Raw genomic sequence first — 17,126 nt, 5'->3', positions numbered from 1 at the left:
GAGAAGCAGGACCTGGGGCACCTGCCTTATCTAAGGTGTGCACGGGGAATGGTTCTGGGAGTAAAGGGAGACTGTTAGGGAAGTCATATCAGGAACTTACATTTGCTTGTGATTCTGTGGGCTGTTTTCTAGGGCATGTGGTTGTGGTTGTGTGGAGTGGGGGTAGGGTTAGTTTAAGGCCCCTGCAGGCTGCTTTGTGGTAATTTGTTACAGCACCAGTAGGAAATGAATACAGTTGGCCACCGGTTTAATGCACGTATTGCTTCCTTTGGGATAGCACCCTAACCTCCTAGGGGGTCATCTTCCAGTTGGTGCTGTAAGTGAGCCTCAAAGTACGTCATTGCGGAATTTTATGAAGCCAGCTTCTTCTAGGTGATGGGACATGTGTTAAGATCAGTGAAGTCCACGGGCATAAGTCCATTTCCACATTTCCTTTGCTGCAAAATATGTCACTTGTCAGATGTGATGCTGTATAGAATACCATGGTGATGGACAAGGCATTCTGCAAGGGTACAGTTGTAAAGCTGGGAGAAGTGAACCAGTCACAAAAGGCAAATCCATATTGGAGTAAGTATCTGTGATGGAAAGGTTAACTCAGCAGGCCTGAGTTGCTCAAACCCTGCACATTCCCAAGAAGGGCCTGTTTTCATGACTGACCTTTGGCCAACTCCTGGGAATTGAGCTCTTAGAATGTTGTGACTGATAAAAATGTTTTGCATGATGTGGTATAAGGCTTAAAATTATGTAATTAATATTATAAAATTATAATGAGCTTAATATTATATGCTGCCTTGACATTGGGTAAAATTGGGGGAGCCCTGAATGGCCTAACTGCAAGTTCCCGTCCCCACTCTGTTCTTGTGGATAAGGGCCCTAGCCAAACAACCCTCCTTATCAAAGGGACCAGGCACAGTTCCTGCTTAACCCTGAGTGGTGAGTGGTGTCAGGTTCCTGACAGCCTGAAGAATTATTGAAACAAGCCAATCACATCCTCCTCTAAGAACCAGGGGTCACTCAGCTTCTTGATACTACAAAGCTGGCCTCCCACAGAACCTAGTTGTTGAAAGTGTTACCAGGTGCAACCCCTTGGTGCCCCTGCGTGGTGTACCGTGGGGTACTTTGCCTTTGCACACAATCTTTGAAAGCAAGACTTTAACTGCATCTACGCTTCTCCAGAAGAACAGGTATGATATTACACTGATGACACCATCCTCTGAGAAGATTCATTTGACACACTCATTCAGGACATAGAAACAAAGGAGCTCACAAAAAAGGGATGGCCCCACACGTAGTACAAGACCCTGCCAGCCACCTCTGTTCAATTCCTAAAAATTATTCAGCAGCTCAAGGGCTGCTCCATCCCCTACACACTGTTAAGAAATCTTTGACCCTCTTGCCATCCACAATGTTAATAAAAGATCAACCTTTTGATCTTTTGGGGGGATTCTGTAGACAACTTATTCCTAATTTACAAATTTTACTTAATCTCACTTTTGCTGTTACCTGCAAATCAACCCACCGTGAATTTTCCCGTCTCCATCCAAAGGCTACAAGAGGCACTCTTATTGGTTTCTCCAGAGACTCCTTCACTGTAGAGGATTTAGCAATCTCCTCTCATACCTCCTGGAGTCTCTGGACTACCCAAGTTTGCCATAAGTTGTTCATTGGTTTCTGAAGCAAAAAGTTGCCTTCCTTGGTTCTGTGCTATGTATCATTAGAGGAGCGGCTGCTAGCTGCTTATTGTGTGCTTCTGGAAACAGACACTTTCACAGGCCCTGTATCTGTGACCCTTTGTACCCAGCTGCCCATTATGCCTTGGATCATGAAAGCACCCCACAGCCCAGCATAGCTACCTAGGCCTCCTTGCTATAGGATGGAGCCAAACCTGGACCCTTTGGCATACTTACCTGCAGGAGGGGATGGCCTCCCCTGTCCCCAGTCCCTTGCCAGATTTCTTGGTGCTAGAGGAAGTCCTCTCTCCCAGACCTCTTGGCTACCTGGGATGCCCCTTGGGATCAACCAAGTGAACAGCAATGGGAGTTGATACAATTTGCAGATGGTATCATCACCATAATACATAAAGGAGCTCAGTGGAACATTTTTGATTTTCATCCCTTAACCAGGATGTCCCTAATAAAGGAGAGGACCCAGAGGTCAGAACAACTGGCCACACTTCTGGCAGTCATCTTAGCACTGAATGCCTGGCCAGCAAGTGGCCACATCTGTACTTTTTTACAAACTCTTGAGCCATTGCCTAAGAGTTGCCCCCTTTGGGGTAAAGAATTCTGGGAATATCTTGCCTCACAGATACCCAAATTATAAACTGAGGTAACAGATGTCTCTACATATACTAAGGCCCCGATACAAGTTTCCCTCCCAACTCTGCTCCTGCAAATAAAGTCCTCTAGTCAAACAGACTTTCTTATCAAAAGAGTCTGGGCATAGTTCCTGCTTATCCCTGAACAGTGTGTTTCAGTTCCTTGCCAGCCTGCAGAATTTTTCAAACAAGCCAATCACATTCTCCCACAAAAACCAGGGGGCACCTCACCCTCTTGATACTACATAGTCTGCCTCCCACAGCCACTGGTTGGTCACCGTTCCCAAATGCACCCTCCGTGTGTGGCTCTGCGTGGTGTGCAGTGTTCTCTTTCCCTGGGGTGTGAGTAAATGTGACTATGAAACTGCTGTCGAACTCGTTTGACTCTTGTTGGTACACCCTGGCCAGATCCTTCAGCTCTTTGAGGATAAATATCTTTCCTCCCTTAGCAGGTCCACAATTCTCCAACTCAGTATTTTTGACAGCCATAGTTATTGATCTAATGGTCAGGAGGAGAGGTTAGCCCTTGGTCCTGAGAGGAGTACATATTATGTCGCAAGGCAGAGGTCACTGTGTCATCTTTTAGTAAGGGGGCATGTATTAGTTTCTGAGGGCTGCGGTAACCAAACTAGGTAGCTTAAAACAACAAATGTCTTCTCTCATAGTTCTGAAGGCCAAAATCAGAACAAAATCAATGTACCGGCAGAGGTCACTCTCCCCAGAGGCTCTAGGAGATATTTTGTTCCTTGTCTATTCCAGCTTCTATTGACTCTAGGCATTCCTTGAATTGTGACTGTATTACTTTAAGTTCTGCCTCTGTCTTCACAATTGCCTCTTCCTTTTCTCTGTGTGTCTCTTATAAGGACATTTGGATTGAATTTAGGGTCCACCCTGGTAGTCCAGGATGGTCTCATCTCAAGATACTTAGTTACAACTGCAAATACCCTTTTTCCAAATAAGTTAACCTTCACAGGTTCTGGGGATTCAAGAGTACACATATCTTTTGGGGGGCCACCATTTAACCCACCACTGGGGAGGACAGCCCATAACAGGAAGGAGTGGGCCACTTCTCTAGGCCAAGAAAATGCAGAGGAATCTGAGTAGTCAAGTCTTTATCTGGCTTTGGTGTCAGGGTAATGCTGGCCTCATAGACCTAATAACCTGTCCGGCCTAGAAGCAGTTAAGATGTAAATTCCATGCAAAAATGTTTTTTTTACAACTACTATGACCTTTTACATCTTTTGTGCTCCTATTCGTTTTGGGGATTCAGATTTGTTCCCACTGATTGTTTAGTTATATGTGACATTGCACTTTGCCAACATACATGCCTAGTCTGAGGTAAAAAATAATGGGTGTCTGGCATCACACAAAGAGTTGGTAAGGCCTTACACATCCCTCTAGGGAAAATATAGACGAATTCTGGGATACCAGTGGATATGGCTGTCCAGATCGGTGGAACTCCAATGGTCCACGACCTCTCCAAAGGGCTAGGGTGTGGGGTGGGGTGGAGCACTTGGGAGTTTCAAAAGGGCAAAAGCAAATGAATACTGAAAATGGCAGAAGCACCTGACTCTGGATGGGTGAACCCCCTGGTACAAAGGGTAAAACCTCCACCTGTAGGTCCGGGAAACTAGGCGCCAGCCTGGGAGCATGGGTGCCCCGCGTTGCCAAGCAACCGTAGGGCTCGCCCCCGGGGCCACAGGGACTTGGGCTAAGTGAGGGCAGCCATCTTGGCCAGTTGGTCTCTGCTGTGTTGCCTTCCTTGCTCTGATTTGTAAAATGGGCCTACCAGCGCCTTTGTGCCCTGACGCACAGGCTTGTTGAGGATCACAACGCGGCACAAATTATTTTAAAAGCTTTCGTAGCTGGTGAATCCCCCTGGTGCCACTGGGCCTTCCTTTTCCCTGCCGACCTGGGCGCGGGTCCCTGAGCAACGGCTACAGTCCTTGGGCCGCCTGGTGGAGGCCTTTCCTGAGGGTCCAAGACGCGGGTCTGAGGGGCAGGGGTCCCGGAGGCACAGGCAGGGCTGGGGTTGCCCAGAAGGGCCCGGCAGTTGTCGCAGAGGCTCCAGCAGAGCCCAGTGACTGAGACCTTTCTGCGATTAGGCGGCAGGTGGCCCAAGTGAGTCCGGGGCTGGGCTGGAGAGGCCACGGAAGGGTGGGCCAGGTGCTGTGATGATGGATGCACTGCAAAGGAGACAGAAACAAGAGGCTCAAAGCAGGGGTCCCTGTGAGGCTCAGGATGGCAGCTAAAAGTGAAATATTAGCTCCCTTTCTTGGTGTGGAAATAATAACCAACATTCTATAGCGCATTTTGCTTTGCAGAGTGAGTTTCATTTATTTACCTGATCTCACTGAATCCTTTCTGCAGTCCTCTGGGATGTGGGGGTTATTATTATTATCTCCCTTTTATGGGAGATAATGGGGGTGATGGTGGTGTTGGAAGGAGCTTCATTGCTGGGTTAAGGCCAACTGATGCCCTAAGAACAGCTCTACAGTGGTGCCTCCTTGGCCTTTCCATGGTTTAACATAACATCTAAAGAATACTGAGTCCTTCAAGCCATTAATATATTTCACCATTTATTTAGATCTTTGATTTCTTCCATTTTTTTTTTAGCTTACAGCATAGATATCTTACAGATATTTTGTAAGATTTATACCTAAGTACTTCACATTTTATGGTATTGTTGTAAATGATACTGTTTTAAATTTCAATCTTCAGTAGTTTATTTATTTATGTGTATTAACAAACAATTTTTAAAATATTGACCTTGTATCCTGTGGCTTTGTTAAACTCATTTATTAGTTCTGCTCCTGTTTGTAGAATCTTTGGCATTTCTTTTTTTTCCCCCAAACTCTATTGAGATATAATTGATACATAATGTTGTGTAAGTTTAAAATGTACATCATGTTGATTTGAAACACATATACTACGATATGATTACCACCACTGTGTTAGCTAACACCTCCATCGCATCACATAATTACCATTTATTTTTTGTGGTGAGAACATTTAAGATCTACTCTCTTAGCAGTTTTCAATTATACAATACAGTACTGTTAACTATAAAAACAATGCAATGCATTAGGTTCGCAGAAATTGTTCACCTAATAACTGGAAGCTCGTACTCTTTGACCAATATCTTCCCAATTCCCCCATTCTCCTAGCCCCTGGTAACCACAATTCTACTCTCTATTTCTGTGAGTTGTTTTTCTTTTAGATTCCATGTAAGTGATATCATATAGTATTTCTCTTTCTCTGTCTGATTTATGTTTACTTAGCGCTATGCCTCAAGGTCCATCCAGGTTGTCACAAATGGCAGAATTTCCTTCTTTCTCATGGCTGAATAATATTCCATTATATAGATATAGATATATCATATCTTCTTTATCCATTCATTCATAGATGGACTTGTAAGTCGTTTCCATATCTTGGCTATTGTGAATAATGCTGCAATGAACACGGGAGTGCAGGTATCTCTCTGATATCCTGTTTTTATTTCCTTTGAATATATACCCAAAAATGGGATTGCTGGATCATATGGTAGTGCTATTTTTAATTGTTTGAGAAATCTAATAAAAACCAAACTCATAGATATGAAGAACAGATTGGTGGTTTCCAGAGGCGGGGTGGGCAAGATGGGTGAAGGTGGTCAAAAGGTACAAACTTCCAGTTACAAGACAAATAAGTTCTAGAGTTGTATTATACAGCATGGTGACAAAAACGTGTATTCTGCTGCTGTTGGATGTCTGTTAGTTCCATTTAGACTAAAGTATGGTTCAAGTCGAACGTTTTCTTGTTGATTTTCTCTCTGGATGATCTGTCCATTGCTTGAAGTGGAGTATTGAAGTTCCCTGCTGTTATTGTTTTGCTGTCTATTTCTCCCTTCAGATCTGTTAGTGTTTGCTTAATATATTTAGGTGCTCTGGTGTTGGGTGCATATATATATATATTTTTTTTTAAATATATTTTTATTTATTTATTTTGGCTGTGCTGGGTCTTAGTTGCGGTATGCAGGATCTTTTTTAGTTGAAACACGTGGGCTCATAGTTGGGGCATGTGGACTTCTTAGTTGCGGCATGTGGACTCTTAGTTGCGGCATGCACGTGAGATCTAGTTCCCCGACCAGGGATCGAACCCGGGCCCCCTGCATTGGGAGCGTGGAGTCTTACACACTGGGTCACGAGGGAAGTCCCTGGTGCATATATATTTATAATTGTTATATCTTCTCGATGACTTGATCCCTTTATTATTATATAATGACCTTCTTTGTCTATTGTTATTGTTTTTAGCTTAAAGTCTATATTATCTGATATAAGTAAAGCTACCTTTGCTCTCCTGTTTACCACTTGCATGGAATATCTTTCTCCATCCCTTCACTTTAAGCCTATGAGTGTCCTTAAAGCTGAAAGTGAGTATCTTGTAGGCAGCTTATATTTGGATCTTTTTTTAATCCATCTAGCCACTCTGTGACTTTTGACTGAAGAATTCAATACATTTACATTTAGAGTAATCATTGATATGTAAAGACTTACTAACTAATACCATCTTATTGATTTCTGTCTGGCTGTTTTGTAGTTCTCTGTTTCCTGTCTTGCTGCCTTCCTTTGTGAATTGGTGATTTTCTGTGGTGGTATGCTCTGATTTTCTTCTCTTTGTCTTTTGTGAATCTACTGTAAGTTTTTTTTGCTTTTTAGTTACCATGAGGCTTACATAAAACCTCTTATTAGATGTATCAGCATGCAAAAACTTAATTTCACTAGCATGCAAAAACTCTGCCCTTTTACTTCTCACCCATTTATACTTCTAATGCCAAAATTTACCTCTTTTTATATTGTATATTCATTAAAAATTATAGTAGCTATAGTTATTTTTAGTACTCTTGTCCTTTAACCTTTACACTATAGTTAAGTGGTTAACACACCATCATATTACAGTAATAGAGTTTTCTGAATTTGACTGTATACTTACCTTTACCTGTGTGTTGTATATATATGTATGTTTTCATGTTACTAATTAGCATCTTTTCATTTCAACTTGAAGAACTCCTTTTAGCATTTCTTGTAAGGCAGATCTAGTGGTGATGAACTCCCTCAATTTTTGTTTGTCTGTTAAAGTCTTTATTTCTCCTTAATAAAGGACAACTGTGTCAGATAGAGAATTCTTGGTTGGCAATTTTTTTCTTTCAGCACTTTGAATATATCATCCCACTCTTTCCTGGCCTGTAGGATTTCTGCTAAGAAATCCACTGATAACCTAATAGGGGTGCCTTTGTAGTTTACAATCTTCTTTCTTGCTGATTTTAGATTCTGTCTTTATCTTATATTCTTGGCAGTTTTATTATAATGCGTCTAAGAGAAGATCATTTCAGACTGAAATAATGGAGTGATCTAATAGTTTCACGAACTTGAATATTCAAATTTCTCCCAGGTTTGGGAAAATTTTAGCCATTATTTCTTTTAAATAGTTTTTCAGTCCCTGTCTCCCTTTCTTCTACTTCTGGAACACCAGTGATTCAGATTTTGTTTCTTTGGATGGTGTCCCATAGATCACATAGGCTTTCTTCACTCATTTTTATTTATTTCTCTTTTTTAAAGTTTTAAATAGTTTTTATTTTTAAATAGTTTAAGATTTACAAAAAGTTATGAAAATAGCTCAGAGGACCTCTGTGTACCCTTTTCCCCATCATCTGCCAGTGATAACATCTTAGGAGACAAAGAAATTGACATTGATACAATACTATTCACCATGGCTTATGTAAAAGTGCATTGTTTAATCCCCAAATGTTTGGAGATTTTATAAATATTTTTCTGTTCTCTATTTCTAGTTTAATTCCATTATGGTTAAAGAACATATTTTGTATAATTTGTATAATTTCAATTCTTTTAAATTGTTAAGGTTTGTTTTACAGCCCAGAATATGTTCCTTTATATGAATATTTCATATGCACTTGAAAAGAATGTATATTCTGCTTTTGTTGGGCAGCGTGTTTTGTCATTGCCATTAGGTCCAGCTAGTTGATATGTTGTTCAGGTTTTCTTTATCCTTACTGATTTTCTGTCTAATTTTTCTCAGTTTTGGAGAAAGGAGTGTTGAAGTCTCCGACACAATTTTGGGTTTGTCTATTTCTCATATCAGTTCCATCAGTCTTTGCTTCATGTGTTTTGCAGCTCTGTTGTTGCACACACATTTGTGATTAGCATGTTTTCTTGGAGAATTGACCCCTTTATCATTAAGTAATAGCCCTATCTATCCCTTGTAACATACCATGTTCTGAAGTCTACTTTGTCTAATATTAATATAGCTACTTCAGCTTTATTTTGGTTAGTGTTTGCATGGTACATCTTTTTCAATTCTTTTACTATACTTTACTTTTACTTTTAGTATATTATTATATTGATATTTAGTGTGGGTTTTTTTGGAGATAAAATATAGTTTGGTCTTTTTTTAAACCAATTTGACAATCTCTTTTAATGGGTGTGTTTAGACTATTCACATTTAATGTAATTATTAACATTGTTGAACTTGGGTCCACCATTTTATCATCTCTGTTTTGTACCCTTTGTTTTTTACTCTTCTATTTTACTTTTCCTGCCTTCTCTTCTTTTATTCTAATATTTTTAATATTCCACATCAACTTACCTATTGGCTTTTGGCTATATCTCTTCATATTACCTTTTTGGTAGTGGTCTCTGGGTTACAATATACATACCTTAGAGTTAAAAATCTACTTCGAGTTAAAAGTTTGCAACTTCAAGTAAAATGTAGAAGCCTTACAACCATATAGGTTGCTTTCCCTATAGTTGTCATATGTATTACATATACATACATTATCTCACTAACAATGTTACAATTTTTGCTTCCAACAGTCCTACATATTTTGAAGAATGTGTGAGGTATAAAATAGACAACTGTATTTATCCAAATATTTACCATTTCTGTTGCTCTTTCTTCTGTTCTGTTGCTATTGCTGAAGTTCCAAATGTCCCTTTGGAATTTCACATCAGCCTGAAGAACTTCCATTAACAATTCTTTTAGGGCAGGTTTGCTGGTGACACATTCTCTCAGTTTACCTTCATCTAAAAATATTTATATTTTGCTTTCATTTCTGAAGCACATTTCACTGGGCTGACAGGTTTTTTTCCTCCAGGACTTTACAGATGTTTGCCCCACTGTCTGTTGGCCTCTATGGTTTCTAATGAGAAATCTGTTCGGATTCAAATCTGAACGATTTGAATCGTTCTTCCCCTCATTGTGATATGTTATTTTCTTCTGATTGCTTTCAAGATTTTTTCTTCATCTTTGGTTTGCAGAAGTTAGATTATGATGTATCTGGGGCGGTTTTCCTTAAAGTCATTCTGTTTGGCATTTGCTGGGCTTCTTGAATCTATAAATCTATGTCTTTTGCCATATTTGAAAAGTTTTCAGCCATTTTTTCTCTAAACATTTTTTTCCTTTACCAATTTCTGTCCCTTCTCTGGGACTCTAATGACATGAATGTTAGACCTTTTAATATTTCATAGGTCACTGAATTTCTCCTTTTTTAAAAAAAAATCTTTTTTTTTCTCTTTTATTAAGACTTGATAATTTTTATTGCACTATCTTCAAGGTCACTGGCTCTTTCTTCTATTATCTGCATTCTGTTGTTAAGGCCATGCAGTGAAATTTTTATTTCAGACATTCTATTATTTAATTCAGTGACCAGATATCGGAGGTAGTAGTGAAAGAGAATGAGCTGTCTAAAATCACACCTAGCTTCTGGCTTGGGTCATGGAGTGGTTGTTGGTACCTTTTACTGAGGAGTAGGAACAATGAGGAAGATAATGCATTTGGAGGTGTGAATTTGAGGTGCAAGTGGTATACTCAAGTGGTGATACAGTAGGCTTCTGTAGCTCCCTAGAGTTTGCATTTCTGGGTAGAGGTCAGGGTTAGTGATAAAGTTGTTGTGGTTTAAATCAATGTTTTTCAAAGTGTAGACTGCAATACCTTGTATCATGGCATCAATTTTGTGGGTTATAACGGCATTTTAAAAAATGGACCATAGGGACTTTCCAGTGGTAAAGAATCTGCCTTACAATGCGGGTCACATGGGTTCTATCCCTGGTCAGGGAACTAAGATCCCGCACGCCGTGGGGCAGCTAAGCCCACGTGCCACAACTAGAGAGAAGCCCACGTGCTGCAACGAAAGATCCCACATACCGCAACTAAGACCCAGTGCGCCAACTAATGAACCCATGCACTCTGGAGCCCGAGCGCCACAACTAGAGAGAAGCCTGCGCACCACAACGAAAGATTCTGCATGTGGCAACTAAGACCCAATGCAGCCAATAAATAAATAAATAAAATATTAAAAAATAAAAATAAATTGCTTTAAATGATTCAACAGTAGAGAATAAGAATTACAAAAATTTAGGGCTATATTTTAAAACTCATTTGAGAGTATGAGAGTTAGATTATTAGAAACCACTATGTTCAATCATAGGTCTGTTATTCATACTCTGCCTGGAAAAGCTCATCATCATGGTTTAAACTAAGGGTTTTCAAACATTTTTTTGAAACATCACAGTAAGAAATTAATTCACAATCCAGTCTAATATACATGCATACGCATACACACACGCATACACACACACTAAAACACAAGTTTTGTTAAATACCATTTACTCTTTATTATATGTAATATACTGATTTTTAAAATTGCAGTCCAATTTTTTAAAGATTTATTATGTATTTATTTAATTTATTTATTTTTGGCTGCGTTGGGTCTTCGTTGCGGCACGTGGGATCTTTGTTGAGGCATGTGGGCTCTTTCACTGTGGTGCGCGAGCTTCTCTCTAGTTGTGGCGTGCAGGTTTTCTCTCTCTAGTTGTGGTGCGTGGGCTCCAGGGCCCGTGGGCTCTGTAGTTGTGGTGCGTGGGTTCCAGAGTGCGTGGGCTCAGTAGTTTTGCGGCACGCAGGCTCTCTAGTTAGGGGCGCACGAGCTCAGTAGCTGGCCATAGACATATCCATCACCTCCCAAAGTTTCCTCCCACCCGCTTTATTATTATTATTATGTTATTGTGTGTATGTGTGTGTGTGTGTGAGATAAGAACACTTAGCATAAGATCTATCCTGTTAGCAAATTTTAATTATATAACACAGTATTGTTATCTATAAGCACTATGCTGTAGAGTAGATCTTCAGAACTTATTTATCTTGCATAACTGAAACCATTACCCTTTGACCAAACTATTACCCTTTTCCTTCACCTCCAGCTGTTGGCAACCACCATTCTATGGTCTGCTTCTATGAGTTTGACTATTTTTAGATTTCTCATATAAGTGAGATTCTACTGTATTTGTAGAATTTCTGTGTCTGGCTTATTTCACTTTGCATAATGTCCTCCAGGTCCACCTGTGTTGTTGCAAATGCAGGATTTCCTTCTTTTTTAAGGCCAAGTAATATTCTATTGTATGTATATACCACATTGTCTTTATCCATTCATCCATTGGACATTAGGTTGTTTCCATATCTTGGCTATTGAGGATAATGCTGCAATGAACATGGGAGGGTAGATATCTCTTCGAGATCCTGATTTCAATTCCTTCAGATAAATATCTAGAAGTGGGATTGCTGGATCATATAGTAGTTCTATTTTTAATTTTTTGAGAAACATCCATTGGGTTTTCCATGACTGTGCCAGTTTCCATTCCCATCAGTAGTGTACCAGGGTTTCCTTTTCATCACATCTTCACCAATACTTATCTTTTGTTTTTTAAATAATAGCCATTCTAACAGGTGTAAGTGAAGGTTCAAATTCTGTAGCATGGAAAGTTCTTGGCAACATGTTATCCTTTGCATTTGGATAATAAACTGGTTTGTTTTCGTATCTTTTATAATATCAAGTCTGTCCCATTGCCTTGATGTTTTAGTTTCTGAGGCAATCAATCAAGTCTCAACCAGCAGTACAGAATACCAGCGCTCTTGATAGCCCTCTGGATACGTAGCTTCGAATTGTGTGTTTCTAGCACATTATTGTTGTAAAAATATTTTTGAGAATATTTGAGAATATATCTTGTATAAGTTTTCTTTCAGAATTTAATCTCAGGGAAACTATTATTTTTTCTGACATAGTAGTATTTTTTCTCCTGTCAGCTGAATAATTAATGTGATTCAGTATTTCCCTTTTCTCCTTGGTTGATGGGACTCTTCAAACCAGTTTAGTCATTCTCTTAATGATTTGGAGTTAGTACATATACTTTCCTTCACTTTTTGTGTTGATTTTCTTTTTTACTTCCATGTTATCAATTAATTTTAATATAAATTATCTATATTTGTGGTGGAAAGAGTAAGTATAAATAAATACTACACTATAAGTCTTAGTACTTGCAATGATAATAAATCATTATTTTATCTCACTTAATTTCTTCCAGTTTTATTGAGATATAATTAACATATGGTACAGTATAAGTTTAATATTCATTTTATCTCACTTCTGAGAAACTGCTCTAAGTTAACATAGCACTCACTTTGTTTCTTCTTCATTAAGTAGGATAGAAACTATTCCATCCTAGTTACCTTATTATACTACATAAGGTCAAACACTATCTGATTTCACTCTGGAATCATTTTGCAAATCTCTTTTCTTATTGAGGGCATTTTCATCTTCATCTTAATATTACCCATGTTTATTTCCATAGGGTAAAATTCTAAACCATCTGAAGATTCTGAAGGGAGACAGGGACAGGATTCGGAATTTTTAGTCTACGGGACAAGATGAGATTCAGGCCCTGCTGGTAAGAGAAGTCTCAAGTGAATGTTCTGTGTACCTCTGTTGGGTGGGAGAGTGTGTGTGTGTGTGTGTGTGTGTGTCAGGGGGAGGGGGGATATTGAAGGATGGGGAGAAGGAGGGTGTGATGAAAGGGATTCTTGTTCTGGACTCATTCCCAGATCTCACAAATGTTCTGGTGTTTCCTAGCCTCTCAGAAGAAATCCTCTTCCCCTTTCTGCCTTTACTGCAGGCAAAATTCCAGAACCACAAGCAAGACATAGCATCAGTGTTTGAGCAGAGCCATCAGTTCCTGAGAGAAAGGGAGCAGTACCTGTTGAAGTGGCTGGATGGGATGGAGCAAGAGCTCACTGAAGGGAGGAACAGCCATGTCACCAAGGGCTCTGAGGAGGTCATCCAGCTTGAGACCCTGATTTCTGAGTTAGAGAAGAAGGCTCGGCAGCCAGCACTTGAACTTTTGCAGGTGAGTGACCAACTAAACTGTACCTGGGTCCCCTTGCTCCAGGATGCAGTGTAGCCCTCCATTAGCATGAGATTTGGACAAGGAGTCAGGAGAAACAAGGTTTTGTTCTCATTTGTTGAGTTCTTTAATAAGTTAATCAACAAAGCAATAGGTTTTAAGTCCCAAATTGTGGTGGGCAAGGGACTGTAATAGACCCAGATCTTACAATGAGATAGTAAGATCTATACATTTATAATTATAAGAAATAATCGAGTGTTAAATCTTGTGGTCAGACAGGAAGCCCCAGGAATTCTGGAAAAGACTAGGTTTAGTCAGGGAAGTCTTCAAGGAAGAAGCAGCTCTTAATGGCAGCCTTGAAGAAAATGTAAAGATTTGGATTAGCAGGAAGGAGGAGTTGAACATTCCATTTGGTGGAAGTGCATTGGTTAGAATGAAATAAATGAATGTGATAATAAACTTAATGAGTGTGATAATAAAAGGGTGGGTGTGGGTGCTGAGGAAGATAGTTTGGAAGGTAGAAAGGGTACATAGAGTGAACAGAGCTACCTTTCTGGAGGAATCAGCTTAAGTGAGGAAGAAGTTAGAGGGAAGATGAGACAGGTAAGATGGGGTCAAATGAGTAGAGGCCTTCCAAGGCAGGCTGAGATTTCAGTCTTAACCTGGTAGACCATAGGATTCTTGACAGATCAAGGAAGGTTTCTTGGAGGGGATAGTCTAACACTCAAATAGAGAAAAGGATGGGGAAACATATGTCCACATAAACTGATACTACAGTGGAGAACAGAACAGGTCCAGGCTCATCAGAAAATTCTCTGTACAGTCCTGTTGTGTACCCATTCCCCAGCAAGCCCATCGTAGGGAATGGTGTCAGATCCTGGGAACCTTATTTCCATGACAGTCTGTCTTCTCTTCCTTTCTAGGACCCAAGCAACATAATAAGCGGGTAAGTGCTGCTTGCTTTTTTTTTTTTTTTAACCACTTAGGTGTTCCTTTGTTTTTTCTTTCTGTCACCATAACTTATTGAAATGTGGCAAGGGCTGGAAAGGGGTTGTTTGGAGGAAGAGAGGTTCTTCTAGAAAGGGTAAGTTGAAAGGTGTTCCATAGAATGGGGGAGGGAGTCCTAGAAAAATTATTGGCATGGAACTTATGTTAGGATGGTAATGGGATAGGGAGAAATGAAATGGGAGGAGATTATGGGAGAGTATTAGAGAAAATTTAGAATACACATTAGTTTCTAAAACCCGATTTCCTCTTGTTCTTTCTGTACTTGATTCCCAGCTGCTTCTCCTGGCCACAGCTTCCCTCATATTCTGTAGAGCACATTTCATCGTCAGATTGCCCTCTATGCTTGCTAGTGATGGTTTCCTGCTCTCTGCCTGACCATAAGAAGAGGGACATTTATATGAGTCATAGAGATAATGGGTTCTTGAACAGTGCGTCTGAGGGAATGTGTGTTAGGCATTTAACATTGGCAGTTTTCAAAAATTATACCCACACGATACTCAGAAGCTTTGAACAGAGATAAAAGGGAGGTATTTTGATAATACACTGTTCATCCCAGAGACATCCAGGACTATTGGCATATACTGAATGTTTACTGTGGACCAGTTACTGGGTAGAAAGGGGTGTAATGAGATAGGTTACCAGATTCTGTCTGGGGAGACTAGACAGAGACAATTAGAGATGAGCAATTATATAAGAAGTGAGAGTGATACAGAATGGGTAAGACTTCTTGCCTGAAAGCATTTTGTCTGATATTAGTAGAGGTATTCTAGTTTTTTTTTGATTAGTGTTTGCATGCTATTTAACTTTTTATCCTTTAACTCTCAACCTTTCTCGGTTGTTATTTTTATGTACCTCTTATAAGAACATAAATTTTTTTTCTTTTTAAATAAATTCATTCTGACACTTTTTAATTGGAATATTTAGTATTTATAGCTCCTGGAATATCACAATTTTCATTTATATTTTCAAAAATAGTTGCATAATTTGCCAAATAATGTCCTTAAATTTAATTTTTTTATGTCAATGTATTTGTTTGTTTTGTGTATTTCTACTTTTGACTCCTCTACTTGCCTCTCCCTTTTTTCCATTTTTAATATTTTTTTATTTTTTTGTGTGTATATCTATGAGCCCTGCTTTTGTCATAGGCCAAAATTTCTAGTATTTGGTATTTTTATTGTTTTCTAGCTATTTTAAATTTGATTTGCTATTTAACATAAGATTTAAGAAAGAGGATATGTGTCAGTGGCGCTGAGTTCTTTTTCTAGTAGTTTCAGGCTTCATAGTTTTTAAATCTTGTGATCACACAAGTTGGTTGCCATTTCTACCATTTTGGACTTTATTGAGGCTTTCTGTATTGTATGTTGTAGATTTTTGTACAGTTCTAAACACTTAAAAAGAAAGTACATTCTCTGGGTTCTTAGAATAGGATTTGATATAGCTCCATGAGGTTTTCCTTAGTAATTTTGTTATTTAGGTATTTTGTATTGATACTTATTTTTTTACTTCTTGATATGTCATGGACTAAAAGAAATCACTCAAAGATTCCTATTAGCAATGAATTTTTGCCAATTTTTCTTGTATTCTTATAGTTTTTGCTTTTTATATTTTGATGTTTTCTTTTCTTTTAAAGAGAGTTATATCTTAATTGTGGATTATAATCTTCTTAGTAACATAACATACCCTCTGTTGTCTTATTTAATATTTTTTTGCCTTGAATTTAATCCTGTTTGATAATATCAAGACCTCAAATTTCTTTCATATTGTATTTAGCTTATATATGTCTGCCCAGCTATACCTTAATTTTAAATTTAAAGCTTTTAAAAATGTATATTTAAAGCTTAATTTTGGGGCTTCCCTGGTGGTCCAGTGGTTAAGACTCTACACTTCCATTGCAGGGGGCCCGGGTTTGATCCCTGGTAAGGGAACTGAGATCCCACATGCCGCACAGTGCGGCTAAAAAAAAACAAACAAAAAAAGCTTCATTTTAATTTTATTTATCTAGTTTATATCCTCAGGTAATTTCTTTAGAGGTTGTAGTATTAGTAGCATGTTTCAAAGACTTTCAAAGGCAGAAAATGGCTTTCTTTCTTTTTTAACATGGTCTATAAATGACATATTGGTGGGTAGAGAATCCTTGGATCATGGACCATTCTTCAGAACTCTATATATCTACTCTTTGAGTCTGATGTTGAAACTATGCACTTGGAAATGAAGCTTTTACTCTCTGCCCCTTTGGTCCGTTGTTGGTGTTTGTGCACATGCACGTGCTGACGATGGGAAATCATGCCTCTCTCTCAGGAGTTCTAACTGTGACTTCATTTTCTCTAGATATCCCCAGAAGAAGTTCTGGATTGAAAAGTCTACCAGTCCTCCAATCAAAAAGCAGACAGAAGAATTTTCAGATAAACTTCTTTCTTTAGAGAAAGGACTCAAAGGATTCCATGGTAAAGGAAGTGGTTTGAGCCTAGAAAAACTTCTTACTTTCTCTATAATGTTTCCTTAGGTTTTGATTGTGGCGGTGGCTCCTCAGAGTTCCTTGCTCTTGTGCACCTCACTTACACCACGCAGGGACA

The 17,126-nt window shown here is 39.0% G+C and overlaps 1 pseudogene across 1 annotated transcript in view; it reads left to right on the top strand.

Moving 5' to 3' along the window:
• The window catches only part of LOC309967283 (tripartite motif-containing protein 26-like), a 66,215-nt pseudogene that overhangs the window by 4,793 nt on the left and 44,296 nt on the right, over positions 1-17,126 (top strand). Inside the window, exons 2-5 of the transcript in view lie at positions 12,997-13,092; positions 13,318-13,548; positions 14,469-14,491; positions 16,882-16,997. The product of the transcript in view is annotated as a tripartite motif-containing protein 26-like (transcript). The remainder of the gene's footprint in view (positions 1-12,996; positions 13,093-13,317; positions 13,549-14,468; positions 14,492-16,881; positions 16,998-17,126) is intronic.

Source organism: Leucopleurus acutus, assembly GCF_964270905.1.
Source record: "Leucopleurus acutus genome assembly, chromosome: 10".
NCBI classification, from domain to species: Eukaryota; Metazoa; Chordata; class Mammalia; order Artiodactyla; family Delphinidae; genus Leucopleurus; species Leucopleurus acutus.
This window is presented reverse-complemented; position numbering and strand designations above follow the sequence as displayed.